The following is a 25,290-nucleotide window of genomic DNA, read 5'->3' as shown; positions in this document are numbered from 1 at the left end:
AAAGAAAAAGAAAAAACTCTGTAACAGGCCTCTGGTGGTTACAGATATTGATCGTCAGAAAGTAATCTGTTCAGGTTTGGGGGCACGCCACGACAAATTGTGGAATGCATTCCTTCCTCTCCAAGGACGTTGAGCTTTTTATATGTCCACACTGTCTCGCTTGTCAGCTGTCTACTCTGTTTGACATGAATTATTTTCTACCTTTTATGGGGTTATAATTAAATATATTTTTAAAATACGGAATTTTATTAACACAGGATCTTTAGCTTGAGTCAGAACATTCTTTTCATCTTTTTTTAACCCTCATTTTTCTTCCATAATCATTATTTGATTCCCTCTGGCTGCCTGCTCCTTATTTGTCGTAGTACCATTCATCCACAGAGACCTCTCCATCTGTCACACAGCTTTGCTTTCTTTACCCGAAGCTCTGTTCTCCCACTGTGCCATGTTCCCCCTTCCCCTTCCTTAGTTGGACTGAACAATATTCCGGGCAGGTGTTTTCGGGTCTTTTTTCTGTTACTTTTGATTTATTAAAAAAAATGGTGGGAATATATTTGCTAATATCTGAAGGATGATATGACTTTTAAAAAATTGTGTGTTTCTTTGGGTTTTTATGAGTGAATATTGGGGTAGATCCAGAACATCTTAGCATTCTGAGTGTTAAGTGAAGCAGTCAGAATTGCACAACCAGAATTTGCATAAGAGGAAAGAGTGGTGTAACCGTCTCCTTTCTATGTGTCTACTTGTTTGTTAGCCATTGCCAATTAGCCGCTGGGTGGGTGTGTGTGTGTGTGTGTGTGTGTGTGTGTGTGTGTGTGTGTGTGTGAATTTCAATGGTTGGAAATGCTTAGACGTAAAAATTAACCTTTGTTGCTATCACTTTTCCTCAGACTCTATTAAAATTATGCTCTCTATTAAAATTATTTCAGAGAAAGGAAAACAAGTGAAAACACTAATAAAAGAGTGACGCGTGAAAAAACTTTTTGCTTACATTATTGAAGATATTGTGTTATCGTGTGGTAATCAATCAAAGAGAAGGCTCTCTTCTTACTGACTGATCTTTTAGGTGAGGGTAATAACGCATCAGTGAATGGAACATTTTCCAGAGGAAACTCAAAATGATAAGAATAAGAAATTCTACATTAATGGAGGCAATTGCATTTATAGTTCTGCTTCCAAGAATATTGTTACCTTTTGTTTTTCTTACAGCCTAATATTTGGAATTTAAATATTCAATATATTTTTCCACAATAGTTTGGAATACCCTGGTAATGAATTTCATCTTGGCATAGTAAGTATTGGAGTTTATTTGGGATATAAGACATGCTAAGCTTTTTTTTTTTCCTGACAACAGATCCTCATACAAAAAACAAATGAGTGAATTTGTGATCATGTTTTAGAGCACAGTTGTTGGAGATGGAAGATAAATAGATATATAGATAGATGAACAGACAAATGGATGGATATCTGACCGATAATTAAGTATCTGGGATGTATTCTGGTTATATTTTAGAAATCAGAACCAAACAAGAAATTAGTTTCCACTAGTTAACTAAAAATAACATGTTTTTGTTTTTTTTGAGGTTTGCTGTATTAGGTTTTACATGTATATAGGATTAGGGCTAGGGTTTACTGAAATTACTTCAGTAAAAGGATTTTTTGTTCAGCAGAAGGTATAGCTTGTGCTGACAAGGAGCTCACGGCATAGCTGAGAAGGGGAGATAACATTGCTTTTTTGCTGGTGTAGACAGAGGGATATACAACACTGGGAATATGATTGATTAAATTTAGATTATACAACATTAGGGCCAAAAGAGGAAAAGTGTATTAAAAATTTCAAGAGCATATCTGGACAAAGAATAAATGATGGGCTTATGGTGAGAAAAGTTGCAGAGAGTAATGCAGGTAATGCATAGAACTACATGGTTCATTCCCTTTTGCAAGAGGATAAAGTGGTAGAAGAAACAGAACTGAGAACATTAATACATATTGACAGTTGACTGTGTCAGGCCTGCAACAGGTAAAAATGCATATAGGAAACTCTGCCATCTATCTATCTATCTATCTATCTATCTATCTATCTATCTATCTATCTACTATCTATTACCTATCATTTATAGCCTACCATATCCAACAACTAATTTTAAAAAGGAAGAAACTTGCACTGAATTCTTTTGAATAATGAATAGGACCTGTTGTTAAAAAAAAAAAAAGGCTTATATGGAGAATGATAAAAATCGTTTAGGTTAAATCCAAAAAGGGGCTGTCTGCTAACACTGCAACAAGGCAGATTTTGAAGGAAATCTGCCTTCAAAAAAGGAAAACTTACTGAGGTTAAATTGGCATTCACAGTCATTTCACTGAAGAGATGTATAGATTAATAGCTGAAAGATACAAAATCAAGGATCACAAACACCACTGTAAAAAAAAAAAATGTGTTTCCCATCACTCTTTTTCAGCTTCACAATGCTGATGAAGAAGTCCCAGTAAGGTAGGAGGATAGGTCCTGCCAGTGAGGAGGGATCATGAAAATAAACAAATACTTCAATAAGCCTGAGTTTACAATTGAGAACTGCACATAGCTACCGAAGCTCCAGCAGTAAGGGGAACTCAGAGGCTGGCTAGTTCTCATAATATTTGAAATGCAGTTGTAAATTAACTCAGTTTCTAATAAGAATTAGAGAATATGTCTTACTCAAATTTCATATTTGAAGAAAAGATTGTGAATTTCACAATCCAGACTTTCACATGTATTTGGTTTGCAGGTTACTCTGTGTATCCCTGGTGCTAACAGAGGCCAAAAGAGAGTATCAGCTCACCTAGAACTGGAGTTATGGATGGTTGTGACTCACTCTGTGAGTACTTGGGAATCAAACCCTAGTTCTCCGCAAAAGCAACTAGTGATCAAAAAATTGGATTTCATATACACAGTAGAAACACTTCAAAGTTTGTGAATGAAAACCTAGTAAGAGGGTGTATGTGTATAACACAGAGAAAAAGTTGATATTCCAAAACCATCTTTAGCTACATGATGAGTTCAAGGTCAGCTTGGGGTATATGAAATTCAGTCTCAAAACAAAATTTTTAAAATTAAAAAAAACCAAAACCACTGCTCTGGGCAATTACTGTGAGAATAAAAAGGAACTGACCTTATGTTTACATTAGATTTCTGATTGAAGGGAATTCTTTCTGATCCACAATTGAGGGGCAGGGGGAAAAGCCAAAGAAAAATTGACATTTGAGTGTGAGTCAAGGGACAAGGCTCAGTAAGTAAAGAAACCACTATTGTAAGGATTTACAGAACTAAGTGTTTGACTATTAGGAATTATACAGAAAGGAAGCATAGTGATCAGTATGGCCCACTAGAAGCCATGTGTGCATATCAATAAACCACCCAATTATGACTAATGAACCAAAGGAAAAGAACTCACTCAGGAGTTTCAATCAGGCAAGCAATTGAGCAAGAAAAAAAATAAAACAAACAAATAAAAACACATGAAAGATAAAAGGAAAAACAAAAGCCTACAACATCTACCAGTTTGCAAATCGACTGGAAAGCTCCAAACGCAGAGTTCACAGGATGCAGAGAAATTTGGCCAACTGTGAACAACTTAAAACTTCAGAAATAGCAAATGCTTAGGTCAATGAAAGAAACATCATCCTCTTAAAATCTGTGAAAAGGGGAATTGGATTTTCAAGGAAAAGTTAAAGTAACATGATCCTTAAAACATGTGAAATATGACAGATAGTGTACAGAAAAAGAAAAGAATGGGAAGTGCATACTTGTAAAATTCTTGTTATGCAGGAAGTTATACAACATCATTGAAAATATCACTGCCAAAAATTATTAAATCAGTTATTCAAAATGCTTAAAAATTAATAAGAGAATTGTTGAACTCTAGAAGAAATAAAGAAATAACAAAACAGGTGGGCACAGGAGACAACTTCCTGAACAGACACCAACAGCACAGGCTCTAAGATCAACAATCAATAAATGGGACCTCATGAAACTAAAAAGCTTGTGTAAAGCAAAGGACACTGTCTTCAGAACAAAACAACAGCCTATAGACTGGGAAAGTATCTTCACCAACTCTACACTGGACAGAGGGCTAACATCTAGAATATACAAAGAACTCAAGAAGTTAGACACCAACAAACCAAGTAATCCAATTAAAAATTGGGGTTTTCCCCTATCAGTAGACTAAGGGAGGGGAATAGTGAAGAAGAGGGAGGGAGTGTGGGATTGTAAGGAGATGGGGGGCACAGCTGGGAAACAAATTGAATAAATTGCAATAAATGATAATAATAAAAAGGGGTATAGAGCTAAACAGAGAACTCTCAAAAGAAAATTGAATGGCAGAGAAACACTTAAAGAAATGCTCTATGTTCTTAGTCATCCGAAAAATGCAAATCAAAATGACCCTAGGATTCCACCTCACACCCATCAGAATGGCTAAGATCAAAAATCAAGTGACAACACATGCTGGAGAGGATGTGGAGAAAGGGGAGCCCTCCTCCATTGCTGGTGGGAATGTCAACTTGTACAACCATTTTGGAAATCAATCTGGTACTTTCTCAGACAATTAGGAATAGCGCTTCCTCAAAATCTAGCTATAGCACTTGTAGGTATATATTCAAAATATGCTCAACCATACAATAAGGACATTTGTGAAAACATGTTCGTAGCACCTTTATTCGTAATAGCCAGAATCTTGAAACAACTTAGATGTCCCTCAACTGAAGAATGGATACAGAAATTGGGGTATATTTACTCAATGGAATAGTACTCAGCTATTAAAAACAAGGAAATCATGAAATTTGGAGGCAAATAGAATAAAAGGCAGAATGTTAGATTACACCTTCTCAAGTTGTTAAGTTGATTTCTATACTAAAGGACCTAACAATTCAATCGTATGGCAACAAAATTTCAGGTTAGAACAAAACCAAACAAGACCCATCCACTCAAAGGGAACTTCTATGAAAGTAAGACACTTTTGATCCTGGTGTGTACCTCCCAGACTACAGCTTCCGTTCAGGAGGACCTGCCTGTTCTTTTCAGAGTCATCAAATCTTGCTAAGAACAGGTAGAAAGAATGAATTAAGTTTTGTTCATTTAAATTTGTTATTAGCTTCAGAACACTCAGAATATTCTTGAGATGGAAAGTTGTGACAGAAGTTGACAGGATTTGACCACCCCAAGAAGAGTTAGGCAGTCTTGCTGTCTTCTTTCCATAGGTGACCGTGAACTTTGGACGTGTTAATGTGCCAGTTGATCAGGTTCCTCCTATTATGGCAGATTCACCTGCCTGTTCAGCTAGGATAATGGCTGCAACTCAGCGGCATTCAAAAAAGCATGTGTTAAATAATAGAATGAATCTGGTAGAAAGATCATAATTGTGTTTTTTAATTGAGGGGAAACTGAAGACTTTTAGGGTACTGGTGGGTTTTGCTCACTCCAATAGAGGGACATCATATTCACAAATAAAGATAGGTTAGCAATAAAGAAAAACCCGGAGTTATTATGCTGTAGCTTATTGTTTGCAGTTTCAGATGATGTGACAAAAACTGCTGACAGTCTTCTGAAACCACCAGGAAGATTGTTTTGTAGTATATCTGTATAAAATAAGAGTTTAAAAAGATTAATCTAATAATGAACTTCAAAACTGGATGCTATTCAGTTTAATATACACATATATTTAATAGATATACAAATAGTCTAAGTGTATAATATATGTCATGTGTGAGATATATAATAGAACCATGGATACCAAAATGAAGCAGTTTTTCAGAGACTTAGTATAAATTCTAAACCCTTCAATATGATGCTCAGTAATTCTAAATAAGATACAATAGAAAAAGAATTAGAAGATAATCACCAATATTTAAGTATGTATACACATATGTAGCTTGCATATATCAATATAAATGTTATATATTTATGTAATTGGGTTCTATACGTTTTCATATATACAAATATGTCATGATTAACTGTGTTTTATATGTCAGTCTAAATTTCTAAATAAAATATAGTAAAAATATTGGGATCAATGAGATTTATTAGATGATATTTTGATAAAATACAAGTGAGTCAAATATAGATGTTTAATGCAACAGCTTTGTTAAAAGGAAGTTATGCCTTGAATGTTCCTATTATCAATAATAAGACAGATATAGCAACAATGTGAGTGATGAAAGCTACCATATTTTAGAAATCTAAAATCTATTTAATGTGTTAGCTCACTCTTAATCACTCATAAAGATGAAGTGTGACAAATTGCACTGTTTTGTATGAAATCTCATAAAGCAAAAGTCATGTCAAGCATGTGAGAATCTATTTGACTCTCCGGGTTCAAATAGTGACGTAAGTACATAGGCAAACATACTTTACAATTTTGTCCAGTATTTCAAGGAATACAGAGAAACTCTGAATGACAGAGAAACACTTAAAGAAATGCTCAATGTTCTTAGTCATTTGAGAAATGCACTCTAAAGATGAGGGTAGCTTAAAAATAATGGAAGATTAAAAACAGAATGTTAGTTTATCATTTTTAAAAGCTACAGTGAGAATGACATGAGACTTGGTCAGTGTCAACTCTATGTGTTACCCACAACCAGGGAACATTAAACATAAGTATATTAGAAAGTCTATGACCAGACTGTGTTCAGATGAGCAATACATTTGTGACAGCAACATCAACAGACTACCTCACACTATGATCCCTTAAAAGGTAAGGAAAGGAGGCTGAAGAAAAAAAAAATATTTAGGACAAGAATAGTATCATTGTCTTTAGTAAAATGTAGCAATGAAAAAAGCAATAAAATTTAATTCTGCTGTTGTTTTTACAGTGGTTTATTTTTAAACAAGAAATGTTTTTCTATAAAAGAAAGTAAAGTTCATGAATGATCTGTAGCTAAAATCTGAAGACAGTCTCTCATGATAGTAGAGGACAATAAATCATGAATAATGACAGAATGAATGGGGGATATTTACAAGGTAGACATCAAATGCCGGAAATAATATCGCGGTTTTCAACATTTGCAGACGAAGCTTGCAAAACGTAATCTACTCATATAACCCAAGTATGCAGACATCAGTTATACCAAGGACAGTGGTTGATTAATGTTGAAAGGATTCCCAATAAAGCAGAAAAGCCTCTGCCAACGAAAAGTCCTTCAGAGGAATGTAGAGGCAGAAAAGTATTCCTCCCAGGGAGACCAAGGGCCTGTGAGATTTCTTATACTTCTGTCTGAAGGTATTGTAAGGGCATATGTTTCAGCAGCAAGTCAGTTTGGGAAACAGAACTAGGGATAATGGTTTAATTATCCAACTTAGTTCAAATACACGAAACTCAGTGAATATTTAGAATATCAATTCGGACTATAGTTTACAGAACTAACAGAATGATGGACACACATGGGAAAGGGCAGCATTGGGCAGAAGAGTGTCTTCAAGAACTCTTGCTCAATTTCAGATTCAAGACTAGACTACAGAATTTTCTTGTAGAGCAGTAATACTATTTGAAAAATAAGGAAGAAACTCCAAAACATGTCATCTGGCCTTGCAACTGAAAGAAGAAACTTTGGAGACTTCTAATCTTATATTTTCTAAAGTAGGTTTAGTAATAACTACGGCAAGGCAAGGAATTATGTGAGAACCAGTCAAATAAATGTATACCTTTGTCAAATGTAGAGGCTGCTCTTAACCCTGAAGAACCTATTTTTATCTCATGTACTCCAATAGCTAATACTTAATGAGCATTTGAGCATATTTGTATTTACCACATTATTGACATGCATTATTTTTAGTTAATTTATACTAACTCCCCGCAGTAGAAGTGATGATCATAATTCAAGTAAGGGAAACTGCCTTAAAAAGTTCAAAATAATTTTTTGAATAGCAATGCCCCAAATTGGAATAACCAGAATTTCTATTCCAGTTTCTTTGACATAAGAACTCTCATCCCCTCTCTTGATGGCCTTTGGATTACTGATGTTGCTGGAAATAAAACTAGCCTGTATCGCAAGTTTGAGAAACAAAGAGGTAGAAACACACTCGAGACGTCCTGTTTGCCTTTTGGGAGGTTGGCAGTCAGACGCGGCTCTACACTCTGGATCCAATCAAAAGTTTAGTACTGTCCAACCTTCCATATGGCTGAGAGATCTGGGTCTGTCACAGATGTCGCATTGCAGGCAGCTTCCTACATCACCTGCAAGACATGTGCGACCCAAGTGTGAAAGCAGAATTTCTAAAAGTTACCCCAGCTGGGTTTGTAATGGTGAGGCAAAGACCAGCACAGCCCCTACCATGGGAACCAGCAAAGTTGGGGGATGATTCACTGTAAGGCCCTGAGTCAGCGGCTCAACAGGGAGCTGAAATGGGGCTTTGTGAGGAGGTGGAGGCAGCCTGGCAGAAGAAAGGCTTGGAGGATACATTGAATCACAACTTCTAACAATGTGGCATGGCTATGCAAACATCAGACAGGCCAAACTTACTTGCAAAAAAATCAAAGACTGAGTGACTCTTTTTGGGCAAGTGTGTCTGGCAGCCTACAAGGAGGAAAGGAAGGGCTGCACGTACAATATGCTGTGCAGACAGAGGAGAGAGTCCCAGCCCAAAGACGGCTTCCATGTGTGTGAAGTGTGGAAAAGCTGAGGCACGAACTGGGCTCTTCAGCCACATTCTCACCCGTGGAAAGCCATCCGCCACCAGACAAATCTCCAATTTAAATGACAGCAAAATGTATGCTTGGAGTTATCTGACCAAATTAGCAACTGAGATATTCTAGGGACTTAATTTGCACATTGAGTTTTAATAGTATTATATTTGTATAGCAGATTATGTAACCAAAAATGTTAATGGGAAAATGATTTTATTTGACTGGGAAATTGGCACCCTGACTAATTGTCTGAAAATGAGCCAAATTTAAAATTCAGATGCTATTTGAATGAACTAGTATTGACTGAATTAGGATTTATTGTGTAAAATATGCAGTTTTTAAAAATAGCATAAGGAAAGAAAAAAAAAGAATTCAATGAACTAAGTTTGTGTACTTCAGTATTCTTGGATGAGCTTCCAAATGGCAAAAATAAGACCATCAAAATCATCAGAAGAATGGGGCAGCATGGGACACGATAAACGGCCCTCACCGATCAGACTGCAGGAGTAGGGTTTTTGCTTGTTTCTTTCTTTGTTTGCTTTTTGTTCTTGGTGTTCATTAGTGGGATGGGTTGGATTCTGTGTATCACTTAGCCAGATAATAGCTATTTGGTAAAATATTTGTGTACTCTTGTACAAATACCTTGAAGTATTATGTGCTTATTCTCTCTGTATTGGTACGGCATGACAATACACTTAGGAAGAAGAGTGTAATACATAGTGTGCTTTGTATATCATGGAAGCTCAAAGTTTGTAATAAATACTGATATTTTTGTTACTATGAAACGTATCAGCTGTAACTAGCAGTCACTAAATAAATAACACCTGGTGGCAATTACTTTCATGGAAGGAAATGTTGATAAAAACATTTTATTCTTTGAAAGGATCTCCTTTCTTAGTTAACTATAATGATCTTATTATTCAAGATACCCCGTCGCCTCTTGGGCAAGCGTGGCTCTTGTAAATAACAGTTAAATGACCCTTTATTCCATAACTTGCCTGTGGGGTGTGGAACAGTACAAGGCTTCTTCAGGAAAGCCTTTTTCTCTTCACCCTATCACTGGCAGCCCCCCTCCTTAAGACAACGTCTTCAAGTTGCCATAGACAACTGTGAGTGTTAAATGAAAATCTTTGACAGGAGCTAAGACTTTTGGGCATTAAGATAAAGTTTTGCTTCTTTCTTGGCATGTGAAGATTGAGCGTGTGCTTTGACACTAGTAGCAAAGGATGTGAGCAAGGCAACTTTCAGAGCCTCAGAGGTGTCGGCAGAAGGGAAAATCAGCAGTAGTCAAAAGTATCAAGGTGATTTCCCACCTATGGAATCCCAGGAAGCCAGTGAGCTCACTGCCCCTTTTGTCTGAGAGCCTCTTTCTCTACTGTCAAATGCCGCATAACCTGCCTTCCAACTTCCAGCACAGCAGTTCTCTTAGGGACAAGCACAGGGATAAAAAAACAAAAACAAACAAGACCATGTGCAAAATCCTTAACATCGTCTTTCTTGATTTACTCACAAGAAGGAATGTTATTGTTAGGGAGAGGTCCCTGAAATATCGCATAGACAGAATACTCACTATGTCTGAATTTCTTCAAGAGCCGAAACTACCAGTTTTTAAGTGAATAAGCGTTTCTAGTTTCTCCTGGTAGTTTGAGACTTGGGTTGTAAAACATGATTATGTTTGCATTGTGAATGTAGGGAACATGTTCTTGCTGGTGAGGAAAAACCCCACCTTTTAATTGATATGTAGTCTGTATAAATTGATGTCTACCTGTCACGAATTGAGACTGGTGGATTATTTTTTACAGTTAGGCCCACATCCATATATCCCATAACCAGGGTAAGAAGCATGACATTATACATAACAAGGTTTACAATCATTTGAATTTTCTGAATACTTTCATTTGGCTCATTTTCAAATTTTTAAGTTAGCAAAATTTCATCACATAGAGATTACACCTGTATTCAAACATTCTGGTTTTGTAAAGACTCCCCTAATAACTCCATCACATAATTTCCACTAATATTTAATTCATTGCACGTAGCAACCTGTATAGCTATAAGAGAGGACATAAATTAGCATTGCAGAGTATGAACATTTGCTTCATGGCAAAACTGTTTCTTCTGGCAACCATTTTGCATTTTTAAAGCCACAAGCACCCTGTGTAACAGAACTCCAAGCAGTGGGGCAGCAAAATGGGATAAAGATACTGTAACTAAATGAAGGAGGGCCAGAGGGTTAAAAACTTTGCTGGATGATTTTTCCATGGCTGCCCCAAATTCATATCTCAGTAGATGAATGAAGCGAGTCCCATGTGGGAGTTATAAACTTGCTGGAAGTGGATGACGCCCTTCTGCTCTGCTGGAGTTTGTAAGTAGTTTCTAGGAGCTGCTTTCTACACAACTGAAATTGATTGGATTGTTTTATTTTTCTTCTGGCAAGAAATGTTTTTCATGTCTGCATATTTTTCTGTCAGTTCTCTTGGTTGGCTTGATGACAAAGCTTTCTGCAAGATCCAGACACAAAACGCTTCTCCTCTGAAGGCTCTGACTGCGCTGTCTTGCTCTCTGGTCCACCTTGGATTGTTAGCTTTGTTCCTTGGATAACCTGTACAGTACCTCAGTGTTTTTTTTTTTTTTTTTTTTTATTGTACATTATTAGTTTGTGCCACTCACTCATAAACTATGTCATGAGACCTTATTTATCTGCTTTGCATATTGCAGGACCAAACTGATTTACTTACACTTCGCAATTTGTGATCTGAATATAAACAGACACTCAGTTCCAGATTTGAAAGGCTTTGGGCAAATTACTCCCAGTAGAGGAGACCATACTTACTCTAGCGCCTCGTAATGGAGAATTCCCTCCTGTTAGCTCAGTGACTTCTTTACACTGTTTCTCAGCCAGAAACCCACAGCAGAACTGGGCATGAGTAGCAGCCTCCCCAGGGTGCCTTCTTAACCTTCATGGTAAGAGAAAAGAAAAAGCAATTCCCATTGGACATTCTCCTAAACACCTTGTGTGTCCAAAAATAAAATAAAATAAAATAAAAAATAAAAAATCTAGCCACTTCTAAGAAAAAGAAAGTAAAATAATACTCATGCCTCATAATCCATTTATTGGCAAACACTCCTTTTAGTCTTTATTATTTTTTTTAAGATAAGAACAAGAAGTCTTTGGAAATAAATCAAATTATAATTGCTTGTAACACAATTAATAGTGTCTTAAAGTTAGTGGCTGATACTCACTGTTCTGTAGAGGGCGAGGTAGTCTACCACATCTGTTCTTGAAGTTACCCTCGATTTCTATTGTAAACTTTTAACATTTTGTGTGCTAGGCGATGAAGTGATACGGGACATCATTATGTCCTCTCCTCTGAAAGGTATATCGTACTTTAACAGGGAATTAGTGTACATATACCACCTTTATACATATATGTATACATGGTTGCCTGGGAAATGCTGCATGAAGTTCGGTGGAAATTTGAATATACCCAAATAAACCTTTAGGCAATGAAAGTATTGAGTTACCAATGTTCAAATTGTTCTGTTCAGGCCAGGCTTTTAGATTCGATCGTTTGTTCTACTTAAAATGCACCGTCTCTTAGGCAAGTTATTTAAACTTTCACCTATAAAATTGAAGTAATAAAATACATCTGTTAAGTTGTTATGAAACTTAAATGTGTCAGTGAATGTAAAGTTTTTATAACAGTGTATATGCAACATGGTAAACACGCTGCGAGCATTAGTCAGGGTGCTATGATAACTACTGTTGTTTCATATGTAATTACCCTGCTGCTAATCAAGCACAATTAAAACAGAAGACATAGGAAACGTTTGAGTGTTATTATAAATAACAATAGATCTACTTGTTAATGGGTCTTTCCATTCCTTAAATCATAAACAAAAGAGGTTTTTCTCTATTCCAGAATTCTAAATAGTCGCTACCAGGGAGAACAGAATTCCTAGATTCTTTGTTTTCTACCTTTCAGCTCACCAGCTATATATAATAGCTATTCAGGCATCAAATTTTAAACAAGTGTTATATAAGTGAATCATGAAAAAAAATTTAAGTGAATTAAATTTGGGGTTCATTTGAAAAAAATACTGCGTGTGATAATCACTGAAAGTTCTATAAATAGATGAATTTTAAACATAGACTACATGAATTGGGTTAATATGTCAGCATAACAGAGATTAGCTCTCAACAACAACAACAAAAAAAACCAGCAAAATTAAGATCTTGAGATAAAATAGAGCATTGTTCTGGGTTTGTTCGCACAGGTAATGTGATGGTTTAGGCAACTGTTTCTCCAACTTTTGCCTGAAATGTCTTCCTTCCAAGTTTTCACTTGTAATTTTCTTTCTTTCTGGAGAGCTGTGAGTTTCTCCAATCATCAGGATCAAGTGTGATATCTTTTATCAGCATGTGAGTTACTGCTTATAAGAAACAAGCACCTCTTTTGTATTTTAGCATTTGAGATGTAGCCTACTTAAAGGAAACTACAGATAAAGCTTATATCAGGATGAGCAACAGTAAAATTATAAACTGGTCTATGATACAAAGATATATAAAGAATATTAAAAAAAAACATTTGTCTCAGGCTTAGAATTAAAGAAATCAATCCTTCACATTTTACATGGGGTAAAACTGGACATGATGGTACTAAATTATTAGAAATTAAAACCAAATTTAAATGTGTTTTCTTTCATCTTGTTCTTGGGTTTGCCTGGGGAGTGCATGAAATACTAACTTTCACCATCTCACAATGCCCTTACATTATGAACATTTGAAAACAAGTAAACAGTAATTATCATTGACCTTAGGATAGACTCTGAAATACTAAGCAGTATTTAAACCTCTATGGCAGCAGGAGGGAATAAGAAGTGCCATCTTAGTTAGGATGCTTAGATTATGTATGTTAGTTGTTAAAGCATTTATTTTGCAAAACAAAGAAAAGTTGATAGGGGAAGCAGTAGTGTAGCGTGTTTTCCTAATTTACAGTCTTTTGTAGGAGCTCACATATGTGACAAAGTATGAAATCAACTGGGCTATTTTATATCAGGGAATTGGTTTCATTGCAAGTGAGGCTAGGTTATAATTGATGATGATAAATTATTACACATGTGGTTAAGCCTTTATTTAACTTGTCTTAGTCTTAAACTTAGAAATAGCGATGCTTGCTTTTGGTCCTTGCAAAAACTGTGGCTGTTTCTCTGGGAAGCACAGCCGTGGTGCTTTTAGCCCTCCCCCCTCCCTCCCCTTTTCTTGAAGTGCTTCTTTTGTTTGTCTCCATTACAGCAGCACGAAGGGACACAGTGTTTCTGCACAGTGGGAGTTGGCAATCTCCGAAGAGGCTTTTCCAGCACTGCTTTTTAGACTGAAATCATTACAATCTTCAATAGCTACTTGTATTAAAAAAAAAAAAGGAAAGAAACTAGCACATTATTATTCTCAAAACCATCTCAATGTAAAAAGAGGCTATTTGCTTCCCCTCCCCTCCCACCACCCTGCTCATCTTGCTTCTTTTCTTTCTAAATGTGTTTCCTTCACACCTAAGTTTAGTTTGCATGGTCCTGATTCACTAATTCTATTCAAACTAAGTATACAAATGCATTTTTTCCTGTTGGTTCTGAATATTTTTACATTGCTTATGCCAAGGACTGTCGTCAGAGATCTTGCACTCCTTGGTATTTGATTTTTATCTTTGAGAGTTGTAAAATTTATCAGCACTGACCCAAGTAAAGCCTTCAAATCAAGAAGTTGTTAGCATGTTTGCTTGATGGAAAGCGGTTTTAATAACTTTACAACAATTACTAAGTAGATGAGAATCCTTTTCCACAGGCATTCACGGATCAGACTCTGACCCCGTGTTTTCCTGAAGGTTTCTACATGCCACTTCCATCACTAGTAGCATTCATATACACACGCCCGCGAGTGACCTGCAGTTCACAGAAGCAGCCCAGGACACAAGGAGCTGCTGCGGGCAGGGCCTCCACCCCATGAAAGGGATTAGCGTGTACGAACTCATACCATTTCCAACAGAGGTTTGTAGTGTTGTCTTGTAATTTATTTGTTCTCTTCAGTGAGTGTAACTATGAATAATGAAAGGTATGGCATGAATAAAAGAGAGTAATTTATGTACTTTATCAAACCCACACAACTAATTTATATCCTACAAAGCAAGTTGATGTATGTAATTTCAAATAAAATAAAAACAATATGTTCTATTGTTAGGTAAGTGTGGAAAATATCAAAAAAGAGGGCGAGAAAACAAAAGAAATGTGTAATTTGTTATCTATGCCTTTCATTTTCATGTTTTTTAAAATAATGATTCAGTGAAAAGTCACAGGCATATTTGGTTTCGTTTGAACCTACAGTGCTCCCTGGGCCCACCATGGAATCTTCCCAGATGTCAATAAAGTTATTCTATCCTTCTGCTTCTAGTCACAGGGCTTCAGCCGGAGTAACGGCTCGAGAGGTTTTCTTTTTAAATTAATATTTTGTTCATACTATTTATACACTCTATAGTTAATTAGAGTTATTTGTTTGGAATTTAATTTTGTTTCTTCAAGTTACTTTGCAGGAACAAATGCAAGTTTACCAAAACCACGTTTTTACGCACCAGCTCAGCAGGATTCTTCTTGACAAAATTTGGTCTGCACTTCAGGGTGTAGTTTCAATAATATTTTTTCATGGACTGCCTCCCCTCTCTGCTGTCTTGGGTTCCTACCAGCCTCTCTGGCAGTCCTGGGGCCATGCACTTGCTTTCTGTGGTGGACATTAAACATTCTTCTGCAACACCAACATCTATGTAGGATAGCTCTCTCCTACTGTTTTTAAATGCCTTCAGGATTTCCATGCTGCGCTCTTGCTCCTCTGAAGACCTCCCTTAGTACTGTGTATGCTGACACTTCCTGAATTCTTGGCTGAAAAAATAGAAGAGGACTGTGGTTTAGAATCTCTTTTGCGTGACACAAATTCTTTTTAAAAATTTATTTATTTATTCACTTTCCCTCCTGATTGCAGCTCCACCTTTTCTCCTCCCAGTCCCACCCCCACTCCATCACACACTCCTCCTCCTCATTCTTCCCTCTCCTCTTCAGAGCCAGAGCAGGTCCCCCACGGGTACCAATCTGCCCACTATGTTTGTCCGTGCATTAGAAATACAGCCCCGATAGATAGCATCAATAATAAAAGTCAGACATAGGAACGAATCAGTAGTATTATTGTCTGTAAATCAATGTATGTATATTACATATACACCCATTAATATGAAAGCATTACAGATGAAATCTCTGATATTAAAGAAAAAGTCACGAAAAATGTGTGCCTAAATGGCATTTCTTATGCTCTGTCAATAGAACTATAATGTGAAATAGAGTGAAGAGTTCGGCTTTAGTACTGCACCTGCAAATTACAGCTCTTCAGAATACACCAGTTGCTCAAAAGGTTATGAATGATGTCATTTGCATCCACATAGGGAAAAACTCTCGCCTGACTTTTCCGATCTGTTTACAGAGATCCAAAATGTTCTGCCTATTTGTTTATCTAAAATATGTTTCTTTGTGAATGCCAGAAAGGAATTGCTACTGTAATCCCAGGTATCAATTTGCTTCCTGTAGGATATTGCCTTATGATCCCTTCTTGGTATCCTTTTATTTTTTTATAATCCCAAGCCCTAGAGGCATCATTTCAGCCTAAGTCTGTGATTTAGAGGCTCTCTTGCTTTTATTTATAAATGTGTATGCCGTAAAAAGTTATATAGCTCAGAATATAATGAAAACTGCTCACAAAATTTTGCTTTGAAAATCACAAACATGTCCTCATAAATATAACTTCAGCCCAGCCATGCATTTTCTTACTCCTAGGTAGCTACCTACCTCACACATTTGTTCTGAATTCAGAATTATGTTATCACTTGAGACTCTGGTTATTGGTGTCCCAAACAACACATCCTCTGTATCAGTATGTATATCCCTGGATTTCCCAGTCATCCTTTCTTTCTGGGAAAGCTTCAGTCAAACATTAAGACCCAAACTGAACAGCTTGGGCTAAGCATAAAGTGCATTCCATGATGCTGTGTGGAGGAGAACTGAGGAAGACTGAAAGGAATTTAATATCATTACGGGTCTAGAACTTTGGAAGATGTGATATATATCTCTGTGTGAGCTAATCTATACATACATACATACATGCATGCATACATGCATGCAAACATATATGTATATATATTTTTCTCCCTTTAATATCCATGCCACTTCATGAGACATATACGTCAGGTTACACATTGAGTGTTCATCAGGTATTTTCCCTGATTGGGAGCTTTAATTCTCAGCTATTACTTCATTGGTATAAGTGATGGAGAATGTCCAGACAAGGATGGAAAATGCTGAAAATGGTTTGAAGGTAAGGAAAGAAGGGAAGAAAAACAGAAAAAGGAGAAGGGATGCAGGGGCAGAAAAGAAAGATAAGAAAACTTGAATAAATTATTTTAAATGTACTTTTGGTTAATGATAGGTTAAGTAAGACCTACTGTTTTTGATTTAAATATATTAATTTCAATGGATGTACTCATGCTGACATAATAGAAGTGTTTTAAGGTAATGAATCATTATTTTAAAGGTCACCAATTGGATTCCTTCACCTGAATAATTTTCCACCTGCCATTCTGCAGGTGGATGGCTTCACATACGCAGCTTCGTTGGCTTGGGAAGTGGCCTGGGTGTTGCCAAGCTTTTAGCTGGAAACAAACATACTTTCAAGTCCCAAGGTCTGTGGCTAATCCTTGTCACTCAGATTTTTGGACGTTTGGCATGAAAAGTTAGTTTTCTTTTTCACAATTTTCAAGGAAAATACGATGAAAATAGCCTGCTTTCTATCTGTGTTGAGGATAAGTGTCACAATGAACATTCGGGCAATTCTTATTTCATTCTGTATTATAGCTTACCTACACTGATTCTTTATTTTTTTGATAATTTCTTCAATGCCTATCATTTGCCCCTCCCACTTCCCCAACCCCTCCTCTGTCCTTCCTTTTAATTTCATGACCTCTTCTTCTTTAGTAACTGTTGCTACACATAAATCACATGCAATATAAATACAGCCTGTTAAGTCTAATTTTGCTTGTATGTACATGTCTTTCAGGCTTTCCACTTGAGATTAGATTACATATCAGAGGATTCATCCCTAGAGGATACTGATTTTTCCCCTCTCAGCCATTAATTGCCTGTAATTCTTCATCGAGGGGTGGGGCCCTGTGCGATTTTCTGCATCTAGATTCCTATGTCAACTGGTGGTGTCATTGTACGGGACTTGTCACATGACCATATTTTTGAAATCCCATTGGTACAGCTTTGCTGTAATATGTAGAAGAGATAATGTCAGAGTAGCCATCCCTTTCTTCTGCTTTTACAATCTCCTGCTCTCTCTTCAAAGATGTTTTCTGAGCCTTAGGCTTAGAGATTACAACGTAGATATGGCAGTTGGACTTGAGCGTTTCACAGTTTGTTGTTCTTTCCATTTGACCAGTTGTAGATAACTGTAATAATTTCCATCTTCTGCAGAAAAAAAAATCCTGAGGTGTATTAAGAGATACACTTATTTGTGAGTGCAAAGATAAAATTTTAGAATGGAGTTAAAAAAGTATACTTGTTTAGGAAAGTGGACATAGATTCTCTTCTAGTGTCTACGATCTCACCTGCCAAAGGTAACTGGCCAGCTTTACCACACCAGGCAGGAATCTCCTCCCACTGAGCCTGGCTCACCTCCAGTTACGTGGCATTGTTTACCACTTGCAATAAGTGGCACTATTGTACTCCTGGTGAGATATTGCTGTGTGGCCATTGTTGAGGTTTGAAGGCTTTACATCTGGGAAGAAATACTGATTGCTTTTGTATTTTCTCTAGCAGATTGCACAGCATCTCTTGATACCATAAGAGCTAGTTCTTAGAGAATAGTCTTCAATGTCAAGTCTAGCTTAATTACTCCAAGTACTATGTACAATGCACTGCAAAAACAATGTTCTGTGTTATTCTGGTTTCTTTTGGGCTCTCTTGGCCAGGAGAGGGGAGGGTTCCAGTGCCTAGTGTTTGTTCTTCTGTTTGTCTGTGATTCTTCAGGGATGAATTATCACCTAAGTGGTATAGCTTCATAAGCACACAATACAGTCATATATATTGCATGTGCATTTTGTTTTGTTTTGTTTTTCGAGACAGAGTTTCTCTGTGCAGCTCTGGCTCTCCTGCAACTTGCTCTGTAGACCACACTGGTCTTGAACTCTGTCTGCCTCTGACTCTTGCACGCTGGGATTGAAGGCGTGTACCCAGATGCATATGTACTTTTTGAGTAAACATAAAACAGGATAGATGTTTTTCTACGGCATTTTCAAGCCTTCTCAGTGTTATCTGTCTCTTCTCACTCTGTCTTTTTTGTATTGACCTTTTTTCTCCCTTTCCAAACTAAAGTGCACCCATTGCCCCATTTGCTCCTGAATCGCACTTGTGTTTGTTATTCTCACCCCTATTGCTCCCTCACCCTCACATAGCCTCCTTTTTCTTTCTTGATTTCTGTGGTTTATAGCAAGTTAAAATCTGAAGATTCAGAATATGAATCTATATAAAAGGATATTCTGTATTTGCCTTTCTGAGCCTAAGTTATTTCACTCATTGTAATGTTTTTCAATTCTACCCATTTAACTGCCAATTTCATTTCTTACAGCTGGATATGACTCTGTTGAATGCACATACTGCATTTTCTTATCTGCTTATCAATTGAAAGATATTTAGTCTTTCTATGCCCCATCTGCTTCACTACCCTACTGGATAGAGTCTTGCAGAGGCCCACTGTGGTAGGTTCCTGTCCTGTTTCCTGTTTTCTCCCTCTTCTTATGATATCCTGTTTGCCTCTCTGACTGAGGATTAAGCATCTTCCCTAGGTCCTCCTTGTTGTTTACCTTCTTTAGGACTATAGTTTGTAGTATGTTTATCCTATATTATATGGCTAATATCAACTTATAAGTGAGTATATATCAAATGTGTCTTTCTGCTTCTGGGATACCTCACTCAGGATGACCTTTTCTAGTTCCCACAATTTGCCTGCAAATTTCATGATTTCCCTGTTTTTAATTGCTGAGTGGCATTCCATTGTGTAAATGTACCATAGTTTCTGTATGCATTCCTCAATTGAGGAACATCTGGGTTGTTTCCAGATTCTGGCTACTATGAATAAAGCTGCTATGAACACAGTTGAGCAAATGTCCTTGTTGTATACCTGAGCATATTTCAGATATATGCCTAGGAGTGGTACAGGATCTCCACAAGGAGACCAACAGAACCAAAAATTCTGGGCCCAGAGGGGCCTGCAGAGACTAATACTCCAACCAAGGACCATGCATGGAGATAACCTAGAACCCCTGTTCAGATATAGCCCATGGCAGCTCAGTCTCCAAGTGGGTCCCCTAGCAAGGGGAACAAGGGCTCTCTCTGGCATGAACCCAGATCAAAGAACTGGGTCTTTGATCACCTCCCCCTGGTGGGGAGAGCATCCTTGCCAGGCCACAGAGGAAAATGACGCAGCCAGTCCTGGTGAGACCTGATAGGCTAGTGTCAGATGGAAGGGGAGGTGGAGTGCTGCTATCAGTGGACTAGGAAAGGGGCAGGGAGGAAAGAGAGAGGGAGGGTAGGACTGAGAGGAAAAGAGGGAGAGGCTACAGCCAGGATACAAAGTGAGTAAGTTGTAATAAAAAATAAATTTTTATAAAAGAAAAAATGTTATTTAGGTTGTTTCCCATTCTGAGATACTGTGAACGGAGTGACAATGAACATACTGGTATTTATCGAGTGAGATGTCAAGTCCTTTGGGCGTATGTTGAGGAGTGGGTCACGTGGTAGATATTTTAGTTCTGGGGGAAATTTTCACTCTGATTTCCAAATTGGCAGTTTCACTTCTCAATCCCACCAGCAGTGAATGTTTTTGTAGTCCCACATTATTAGGTTATGTTTTTCGTTTTGTTGTTGCTTATTTTTTAATCTTAGCCATTCTGCCTCTGACACAATGAAATCTCAAAGCAGTTTTAATTTGTGCTTTCCTAATTTCAAGAAGTGAATAATTTTACAGATGTTTACTGGCTGTTTTTATTTTTTCTTTTGAGAACTCCATATGAACCATTGCCCATCTTTTAACCGAATCATTTGTTTTTTAGTTTTCATTTTTGTTCTGGATAAAGTCCTCTGTCAGATATGCAGACGTCAAAGATTCCTCCTTATTCCCTGGGCTTATTCGCCTGTTGTGCAGAAATATTTCAGTTTTTTGAGTTTCCATTTGGCAATTGTTGACCATATCCCGGAGCTATTTTGAGCAACATTGACACCAGAAACCAGAGATTACCGAGAGCCAAGCTGGCACAAACCTTACACCTGTGCAAGCGGCGAACCAAAGGAAGGCAAGTTTACACAGAGAACGTCAACTGAACAAAGTCTGTGTTGAATTATTGAGTGGTTATTGATATGACAAGATAGAGTGTTTAAAAAACTTTGGGTCAGGAAGTCTTATTTGAGAAACTAAGAAATAAAACCCCGCCTTTTTATTTAGCATAAGCAAAAAGGGAAATCATTTGAGTATATCACTACACGCTTTCAGATTCATGTCAAGGGCCATTGCAGAAGATGATTCTTGAAGGCTAAACATCTTGTGATGGCTCCTTTGTACACGGTCTCTAGGGATTAGGTATAGGCTACTTGTAGCTAAGTACTTAAGGGTATGGAAGAGCACAGCCAGACAAAGAAAGTTCAGAACTGACTAGGGGGTAGATTTTAGAGCTAAGGAGCTCATTTGAAGAAGATAACAGGAATAGCTATCTGTAGTTCACCCACAGTTTCTTGGTTACATCAGGGAGCAGTTCCAAACATTACTTACTGTGAAGGCACGTAGAGGCATTGCTCTTAAAATTTTTACGTTTTTTCTTTCTTTTGTCCAAGCACCCAGGAAAATCAGTTTTCATTGGCATTTCATTACTGTTCTTTGTCAGTTAAAGCTTATAAAATATCTGAATATCCGAGATTTGGATTAAAACAAGAAAAGATTTTATTGCAGCTCCAAAGGAGCTTAAAATGGAGAAATGTATGGGTAGTTTGTATTTTACCTAATATTAATGGGCTGAACATATTGGAGCTGAAAAGAACCTGAATGAAATACTGAGCCCTTAAGGAAAAAAATAAATAACCTGCACAGATCAATAGCTTGTTGTTTTACTGTAAAAAAACAAACAAACAAACAAACAAAAACTTTCTGGACTACTTTTCTTTTCCTGTATGTTTCATCCCTTGAGATTTTTTTTTATCTTAGACATTTTGATGGGTGTGAGGTAGAATCTCAGGGTCATTTTGATTCGCATTTCCATGATGACTAAACACTCTTTAAGTGTTTCTCTGTCATTTGATATTTCTCAGATGAGAATTCTCTGTTTAGGTCTGTCCCCCATTTTGTAATTGGATTATTTGATTTGTTGGTGCTTAACTTCTTGAGTTCTTTATATATTTTGGATATTAGTCCTCTGTCAGACGTAGGGTTGGTGAAGATCCTTTCCCAGTCTGTAGGCTGTCATTTTGTTCTGATGACAGTTTCCTTTGCTTTACAGAAGCTTTTCAGTTTCATGAGGTCCCATTTATTGATTGTTGCTCTTAGAGCGTGTGCTGTTGGTGTTCTGTTCAGGAAGTTTTCTCCTGTGTCAATGAGTTGAAGGCTGATCCCCACTTTTTCTTCTAACAGGTTTAGTGTGCCTGCTTTTATGTTGAGGTCTTTGATCCACTAGGACTTTGGTTTTGTGCAGGGTGATAAATATCAGTCTATTTGCATTTTTCTACATGTGGACATCCAGTTGGTACATCACCATTTGTAGAAGACACTATCTTTTTTTCCATTGTATGTTTTCCCTTCTTTGTCTAAAATCAAGACAGGTTGTGGAGAAAGGGGAACCCTCCTCCATTGCTGGTGGGAGTGTAACCTCGTACAGCTGCTTTGGAAATCAATCTGGCATTTTCTCAGAAAATAAGGAATAGTGCTACCTCAAGGTCTAGCTATACCACTCTTAGGCATATATCCAAAAGATGCTCAACCATAAAACCAGGACATTTGCTCAACATGTTTATGGCAGCATTAGTCATAATAGTCAGAATCTGGAAACAACTTATATGTCCCTCAATTAAAGAATGGACATAGAAATTGTGGTACATTTACACAATGGAATACTACTAGCAACTAAAAGGAAGGAAATCATGAAATTTGCAGGCAAATTGTAGGAACTAGAAAAGATCATCCTGAGTGAGGTAACCCAGAAGCAGAAAGACACATATAATATATACTCACTTATAAGTGACTATTAGCCATGTAATGTAGATAAACATACTACAATCTATGGTCCTAAAGAAACTAAACAAGGAGGACGCTAGGGAAGAGGCAGAAACCTCACTCAGAAGGGCAAACAAGATAGATATCAGAAGTCGGAGAAGACAAGAAACTGGACAGGAGCCTTCCACAGAGGTCCTCTGAAAGACTCTACCCATCAGGGTATTGAAGGAGTCCTGAGACTCATAGCCAAACGTTGGGCAGAGTTTAGGAAACTTTGTGGATGAAGAGGGAGATAGAAAGACCTGGAGGGGACAGGAACTCCACAAAGAGACCAAAAGAGCCAAAATACCTGGGTCCAGGGGGCCTGCAGAGACTAATATTCTAATCTAGGACTATGGGCAGGCAACCCTAGACTGCCTGCTCAGAGAAAGCCCATAAGTTGCTCAGTTTCCAAGTGGGTTTCCTAGTAAGAGGACAGGGACTGTCTCTGCCATGAACTCTGTAGTTGCCTCTTTCATCACCTCTTCTTGGGGGCTGCAGCCTTGCCAGAGGAAGATCCTGCAGCCAGCCCTTATGAGACCTGACAGGCTAAGGTCAGATAGAAGGGGAGGAGATTTTCCTTTATCAGTGGACTAACAGAGGGTCATAGTGGGTAAAGAGCGAGGGTAGGCAGGACTGGGAGGAGATGAGGGAGGGGGCTATAGCTGGCATACAAAGTGAGTAAATTGTAACAAACAAATAAATAAAAATTGTTTTCTTGTATTATGATAGGAAGCCTGAAGAGCAAGTATGAGGGAGAATCAAAGAAACAGCAGGGGAAAGCCTATGCATCCCTGTGCAGCACAGTTTTTATCAGGGGCGTTATCTTTTCCACAAGATTTTTTTTAACTCCATGAATTATTTCATGATGTGCTTTAATAAAGATTTTTCTAGAAACCAAATGAGTTCAGCAACACATCCTAAAACAATATTTGATTGCAGAGTTTTATATGTGTGTGTGTGTGGTCTCATTAATTTCTCTTAATATTTTTTGAGCACTCGGAAAATAATCATCCGATGTATCTTGGAATGACTATGTTTGTATTCTGTATGTCAGTGATGCTATTGTGTGTAGCTACTAAAATTGTTTTCATCCTAAAATTTAAATGTTACTGAGCTAAAAGTGTTAATAATCTGATTTCATGGATGTAGACTGTGGCTATCTGCCTTTTTTCTTCTAGAATAACTTGAACGTGAAATGCATACACGTGTTGTTAATGAAGGAAGGAAGCAATTTATTTTATTCAGTTTGTTCTCTCAAACAGAATAGAAGCCGGTAAGAGTTGGCAAACAAACATTTTAATAAGGCAGGAAGATACTAGGAGGAAAGGCATTTGTACACGAGACTTATCCTTGGCAGGAGGGAAGGAAAGGTAGAAAGTAAATCCGTGATCAGATGTGGACAAGGAATCCCCAGACACTAAGGTCTTCCGTGTATGGAAACTGCTCAATGCAGAAGACCTCTCCTGGCCCCCTTTTGTATCTCCTGTATCCAGGTACCTCATTCTCTTTGAACAGCTTTCTATCTGCCTACACGGGCTATTCAGTTTTTCCTGATCAAATGTAACATTTGCCTTAGATGACACAGTTAGGATGGCATGCCCTCAGGATGACTTTCCTAAAATCTTCCAATCTGAACAACAACCCAGAACACTATTGTAGTGCTTCAAAGGACCTAATATTGGATTGCACTGTATAGTTCTTAATATTCTGTCTTCCAGCTCCGTGAAGACGGAGGCCAAGTAATCTTCCCTAAAATATTCCCACCAGTTCTACTGTTAATGCTTTAATAAATTTAACTGAGAAAAAAATAGAGAAAAATATAAAGTAAGTTAAAGTTTCTAAAAAATTATAATGAAAAATTTAGTAACATCATAAATTTCTAATAAGATTACAACTATTTCATATTGTACTCATATATGTTCAGAAAGATAATTGTAATTATTTGCCTGTGTATTTTCTGTACAAAAAGTCTTCATAGATGTGTGAGGAGAGACTGTAAATGGAGCAAATTAGCATAGGATATTACATATTCAGTATCATCAGTAAGTATTGATTATATGTATACAAGCCTTTAAAGAATCATGGTTAACATAATTTAGGACCAGATGTGTAAGTCTGTTAATACCTATGTATACCCATTCGCCTGTTCACACTGATGACCCCAAGCTAACCAATTCGTTAAAGGCGACTATTAGTTATAAGCAAAGGGCTAAGAAACACATTAGGTTTTCATAAGTGGCCAGAAGTACA

General features: G+C 37.3%; 1 pseudogene; it reads left to right on the top strand.

Moving 5' to 3' along the window:
- LOC129673438 (40S ribosomal protein S8-like) overlaps nucleotides 1–25,290 on the top strand; it is a 160,743-nt pseudogene that overhangs the window by 2,097 nt on the left and 133,356 nt on the right.

The sequence above is a fragment of the Psammomys obesus genome, unplaced genomic scaffold (genome assembly GCF_907164565.1).
Source record: "Psammomys obesus unplaced genomic scaffold, mPsaObe1.curated_primary_1811, whole genome shotgun sequence".
Classification (NCBI taxonomy): Eukaryota; Metazoa; Chordata; class Mammalia; order Rodentia; family Muridae; genus Psammomys; species Psammomys obesus.
Note: the sequence above shows the minus strand (reverse complement) of the source record. Positions and strands in the feature narration are given on the sequence as shown.